General features: G+C 44.6%; 1 pseudogene across 1 annotated transcript; it reads left to right on the top strand.

The window, feature by feature from the left end:
* Positions 1-4,396: 4,396 nt before the first annotated feature.
* On the top strand, positions 4,397-5,727 carry LOC701866 (glyceraldehyde-3-phosphate dehydrogenase pseudogene; annotated as a pseudogene). Its single transcript, XR_001438589.3, has one exon. The product of XR_001438589.3 is annotated as a glyceraldehyde-3-phosphate dehydrogenase pseudogene (transcript).
* The last annotated feature ends 941 nt before the right edge of the window (positions 5,728-6,668 follow it).

Genomic DNA, 6,668 nt, shown 5'->3' with positions numbered 1-6,668 from the left:
GAGTGCCAAAGAAGCTGTGGCTATGCTTTAAAACTGCCACCAATACCACGGACTCTGCACAGGCCCTGGTGTTCCTCTGGGCTTCATTTTTCTGTACGATATTATGGAAAGAAAGAAAAAAGGTTTTGTGCAGGAAGGGAATGAACCTGCCTTTTTGGCCTCTAAAATTGGTGTCAGAAGACTGAGAAATGCCAGATTCAACTTCTTTATTTTCACTTCTCTGTAGCTGCAACCTGGGTATTTAGGAGTTAAGGGTAGGCAGTGGATTTTTTTTGTTTTGTTTTGTTTTGTTTTTTAACATTATTACTTCCGGCTAAAAGGTAACTTTTTTCTAGGATGTGGTGGGTTGGATAGTATCCTCCTAAAATTTATATCAACCTGGAACTTCAGAATGTGACTTCACTTGGTAATACGGTTTTTGCAGATGTAATTGGTGAAGGATCTTGAGATGAAATCATCCTGGTTTTAGGGTTTTCCTAAATCCAATGACTAGGGCTCTTTTTTGTCCATGATAAGCAATACTTTATCATGTTCAGTTCTTCTATGTACATAAAAGAAACACAACATTTCTATTTTAAAAATCTGAAAATTCCACCTTTGCCCTTAAAATCAGCCTTTTGACCCCAATTTAGCAAACTTACTTTGTAAAACTCAAGATAACCAGGTAGGGCAAACATTTCAAAAACAGTAACAAGAAGGAAAAAATAATTAAAACAAGTTACCCATGTGTAACAAATTGGGCACATTTATCCTCTGTATTTCCTTTGAAGGCCACAAACATTGTGGAACCCTCCAAAATATTATCACTTTTTATGTCATCATCTTCCAGTTCAGAGTCAAAATCCATCTCTGAGTCTCCCACTGTTGATGAACACAAGGATATACAGATGTCTTCTAAGTTTGGAAGGTCATCCAAAACCCTCGTGAATATTATTCCAGAAGCGTACGCCAAGGGGACAATAAGAAAACCAGAATCTCTTTCTAAATTTTTATCATGTATTCAGGTCGTCTTCTAAGTCCAAACAAGTTGGCATTTTTAGGGCTTGGATTTCAAGGTAGCGGCCAAATCAAAATTCTGTTGAAGAACTCTCTGACCACTCTCAGGAAAGTTAGTTAGTAGGTCCTCTCTCCATTCTTCCCAGTACCCGAGCCCTGCCCTAGCCCTCCAGGGAGGGCCTCGAGTGCCAGCCCGAGTCATGCCTGCCTGCTGCCCTCCATGTGTCCACCTGTCAGTTCTTGTGTGCACCCGCCTGTCTGTTCGGCTGCTCACAGTCGGCCTCATGGAGCCGGCGGGGAGGGGGAATGGGCTGGTCCAGGCCTGACTAGGGTTCTTACAAGAAGAGGAGAAGACAGAGAGGCTCACAGGGAGGAAGGCCTTGTGAAGACGAAGGCAGAGATTGCAATTTTACTGCCATGAGTCAAGGAACGCCTGAGGCCCTCAGAAGCTGTGAGGAAAGAAAGGATCCCCCTCAGAGCCTTTGAAGGGAGCATGGCCTTGGTGACGCTTTGATTTTTGACTTGTAGCCCTCTAGAACTGTGAGAGAACAAATTTCTGTTGCCCAGTTTATTATGGCAGTCCAGGAAACTGATACATAGGCTAAATCCATGGATGGATTTTGGATCCACAGAAATGTTAGAGCAAGATTTGTAACCCTCGCAGTATTGATGTTTTGGGCCAGATATTATTATTATTATTATTATTATTATTATTATTGCAAAAGGGTAGGCTGTCGTATGAGATGTCAAGCAATGTCCCTGGCTTCTACTGGCCAGTAGCACTTCATCCCAGTTGTCACACCAAAAACTTCTCTAGCATTGCCAAATGCCCTCCTTTGAGAATCACTGCATTAGACAGACAAGCCTGTGACCCATGAAGATGACTGCTCTGAAGAATTGGAAGCAAATAAACACTTGGGGTTTTGCCTTTGATACGGTTTGGCTTGGGGTCCCCACCCAAATCTCATCTCGAATTGTAATCCTCATAATCCCCATGTGTTGAGGGAGGAAACTAGTGGGAGGTTATTGGATCATCGGGGCAGTTTTCCCCATGCTGTTCTTGTGCTAGTGAGTGAGTTCTTGTGAGATCTGATGGTTTTCTAAGTGTTTGATGGTTCCTCCTTCACACACGTTCTCTCACCTGCTGTCATGTAAGATGTATCTGCTTCCCCTTCCACCATGATTGTAAGTTTCCTGAGGCCTTCCCAGCCATGTGGAACTGTGAGTCAATTAAACCTCTTTTCTTTATAAATTATCCAGTCTTGGGCAGTACTTTCTAGTAGTGTAAGAACAGACTAATATAGCCTTCTGGGTTTCCCTGCAGGCTGACAGAAGACAGGTAATAAAATTGATTTGACAATGCTATTGGTTGTCTCTTCTCTGCTTGATTTATCTCTCTAGCCTGGACACATTCTATAACTCATGATCTCGAAAGGAGACAGAGAGAGAGAGAGAGAGAGAGAGAGAAAGAGAGAAACAGGTGGTTGCAGAATCCAACACCCAACCACCCAACATAGGTCTTTACCCTGGTCTCAGCAGGGGCCCTCCTAGGTCACATTGGAACATTAGAATCAGTTCCCCAGGGTCATAGTTTCTGTGGCTGGGACAGGGAGTCCTATACCCTGGTCTAATTTGGCTCCTTGGAGAATGGCTCCAGAGGACAGGCGGACAGGAGACAGGAACGGTGAGTGTAGGTCCAGCCAGTTCCTCTGAGGCCTTAGTGCTTCAGAGGAAGACAGCCTGGTTAAAACAGGATTTACACATCCATTGATTTTTTTTCTCATTTAATCTTGACATCATTCGTTTTCTTTCCTGAAGAGTCAACTCATTAATCGTTCAGGTGCAGCTGACTCTTTCTTATTTGTAGTGACAGGAGCTACTGATGTGTAGCTAATGGGAACCACAGATAATCCCAACCTTCACTGGAGTTCCTCAACATGGCTTTGACATTTCATTGAGAGCCTGGGAGAGGAGAGACACCCAAAGACAGACCACTAGGGGAGGGAAACAAAACTAGGGGAGGGAAAAAAAAAACATTTTGTGGATCTGGGAGATCCACAAAAATAACCAGACCATGGCTGTTTGAGTTGATTTTCTTTTTTTGTTTGTTTGTTTTTCTTTTTTTTTCTGCCTTGGTTCTTTGGGTGGGGGAAGCCATACTTCAAAACGAGTCAGCAGAGTGTGACAGCACAATACCCTCAATGCCCCACCTCCCACCTCATTCCTGGCAGGACAATAGCCTCCCCTCAAATCTGTGAAGAATACATTCCAACAAGCTCCATGGGTACCTGAAACCTTGGATAGTACCTAACCCTGTGTGTGCTATGTTTTTTACTGTCCAATAAGTCCTCACTTAGTGTCATCAGTGGGTTCTTGGAAACTGGGATGTTAGCAAAATATAATGAAACCAATATAGTAAAACCAATTTTACCATAGAGCTAATTGATATAAACAAGGGTTAAATTTCTAGGGCAGATTTCTGGTTATAAAAACATCACCAAACTTCTCAATAAAGACCAAAATACTTTTAACATTAAACACTGGAATAAATATGAGCTATATATACATTTAATAAAGTAATAAAAATAAGATCATGACTTACCTAATTTTTGATAAGTCAGTGAGTGACAGCAGTTGTAGCCTGGTAGGTTAAAACAAGGAATAAATATTTACAAAGAGAAAATTGTAAGGAATACCCCATACCACCACACGGTTCAGAAACAATCATAAATACTGCCAGTTTGCTGAGTAATTTTGTATTGCATAGTTTATTGTCATGCATTTGTATGATTATTGTCTACTTTTTAAAAATTTTACAATAGTTTGTGTTCATTCACTCATTCTTTTACCTACCCACTTACCTGCAGGTGGCTTAAGCCTTTTTCTGAAGCTCAGGATGTAAAGTGGGAACCAGCCCTGGCCAGGATGACATCCCATCGCAGGGCACCCTCACACACACCCTCACACTCACTCACATGGGGACAATGTAGACACATCAATGAACCCAAGGTGCACATCTTTGGGGTGTGGGAGAAAATCAGAGTACCCAGAGAAAACCCACACAGACATGGAGAGAATGTGCGACTCCACACAGACAGTGGCCCTGGCACCGAATCAATTTTTTTCTCAACAGCTTTACAATGAAACGACGTTGAATGAAACGACATTATTTGAGGACCTGCTATACTACACACCTATGATAAAGTTTAACTCATAAGTTAGGAGAGGTAAGAAATCAACAACAATAACTACTACTAAAATAGAACAATTATAACAATATGCTGTAATAAAAGTTATGTGAATATAGTCTCCCTTATTATCTCCTTCTAAAAATATCTTCATATTTTTGGACAGCTGTTGACTGCGAGTAACTGAAATCATAGAAATCAACCATGGAAAGGCTCTCTGCTCCTCCTGTTCGAGAGTCAGCTGCATTTTCTCTTGCATGGCCAGCGCATCCCTGAGACACCATGGGGAAGGTGAAGGTCGGAGTCAACGACTTGGTCCTATTGGGCGCCTGGTCACCAGGGCTGCTTTTAACTCTAGTAAAGTGGATATTGTTGCCATCAATGACTGCTTCATTGACCTCAACTACATGGTTTACATGTTCCAGTATGATTCCACCCATGGCAAGTTCCATGGCACCGTGAAGGCTGAGAACGGGAAGCTCGTCATCAATGGAAGCCCCATCACCATCTTCCAGAAGCGAGATCCCTCCAAAATCAAGTGGGGCAATGCTGGCGCTGAGTACGTCGTGGAGTCCACTGGCGTCTTCACCACCACGGAGAAGGCTGGGGCTCATTTGCAGGGGGGAGCCAAAAGGGTCATCATCTCTGCCCCCTCTGCTGACGCCCCCATGTTCGTCATGGGTGTGAACCATGAGAAGTATGACAACAGCCTCAAGATTGTCAGCAACGCCTCCTGCACCACCAACTGCTTAGCACCCCTGGCCAAGGTCATCCATGACAGCTTTGGTATCGTGGAAGGACTCATGACCACAGTCCACGCCATCACTGCCACCCAGAAGACTGTAGATGGCCCCTCCGGGAAACTGTGGTGTGATGGCCGCGGAGCTCTCCAGAACATCATCCCTGCCTCTACTGGCGCTGCCAAGGCTGTGGGCAAGGTCATCCCTGAGCTGAACGGGAAGCTCACTGCCATGGACTTCCGTGTCCCCACTGCCAACGTGTCAGTGGTGGACCTGACCTGCCATCTGGAAAAACCTGCCAAATATGATGACATCAAGAAGGTGGTGAAGCAGGCGTCGGAGGGCCCCCTCAAGGGCATCCTGGGCTACACTGAGCACCAGGTGGTCTCCTCCGACTTCAATAGCGACACCTACTCTTCCACCTTCGACGCTGGGGCTGGCACTGCCCTCAACGACCACTTTGTCAAGCTCATTTCCTGGTATGACAACGAATTTGGCTACACCAACAGGGTGGTGGGCCTTGTGGCCCACATGGCCTCCAAGGAGTAAGACCCCTGGACCACCAGCCCCAGCGAGAGCACAAGAGAAAGAGAGAGGCCCTCACTGCTGGGGAGTCCCTGCCACACTCAGTCCTCTGCCACAGTGAATCTCCCCTCACAGTTTCCATGTAGACCCCTTGAAGAAGGGGAGGGGCCTAGGGAGCCCCACCTTGTCGTGTACCATCAATAAAATCCCCTGTGCTCAGCCAAAAAACAAAACAAAACAAAACAAAACAAAACAAAACAAAACAAAACAAAACAAAACATGGAAAAGAAAGGACTGCTGTATTTGGTCCATCTCTACAACAATAAAACACCCTCTCACACTTGGTGGGAAAACTCACCAAGGCCCTTTACAGTCGTTACCTCAGACCTGGTCAAAGAAAGGGGTTCCTGCTCCAGGCCTCACACATCACACACACACACACACACACACACACACACACACACACATAACACACACACACACATGTGCACACAGCATTTATTAAAGAACGCATGAGAGCTTCAGTCACTCAGGACTCATAACTCTCAACAACTGCTGTGCAGACACACTGCTCATGCCTCAAAGAGGAACTTCTGCCCATCTCGTGCCACAGAAGCTCAGATCTCATTGCTATTGAGACTGAAGGCCTTGAAGGTGCGGGTAGAACTGAGGTCTAGGTCAGAGACAGAGTGCTTCAGAGTGCAGGAAGAATTTCAGTAGTGAAAATGCCAAGGACGGAGAAAGAAATAAAAGGAATCCATCATGGTCATGCTTCCCTTCCCATAGCATGAATATGATGGATTCCTGCATCACACAGTGTCAGATCCCAATGGACAGGAATTCACTGCCTGCTTCTTTTCAAGTTGTTCTCCTTTATTCCTCTTCCTCCTCCTCCTCCTCCTCTCCCCTCTTCCTCTTCTTCTCCCCTCCTCCTTCTCCTCCTTCTTCTTTTTCATTCTTTCTCCTCCTCCTCCTCTTCCTCTCCCTCTCTTCTTCTTTGGATAGGTCTGCATTTTATTCTGGAATAATCATTATAGTCTAATACAGTTACGGCTCTGAAAGGTAGTGGTGAAGGGAGATCCTCTTGGAGGCAGAACTTAGTCCATAAATCTGGTTTTCCACATTTTACAGGAGGAGAGATGGCCTGAAATATAGATCTATCCTATGCTTAACTTTATTTCAGGTTATTGTCTAGTCTCTTGAATTATTAATTTATATT

The sequence above is a fragment of the Macaca mulatta genome, chromosome 12 (assembly GCF_049350105.2).
Source record: "Macaca mulatta isolate MMU2019108-1 chromosome 12, T2T-MMU8v2.0, whole genome shotgun sequence".
Taxonomy (NCBI): domain Eukaryota; kingdom Metazoa; phylum Chordata; class Mammalia; order Primates; family Cercopithecidae; genus Macaca; species Macaca mulatta.
This window is presented reverse-complemented; position numbering and strand designations above follow the sequence as displayed.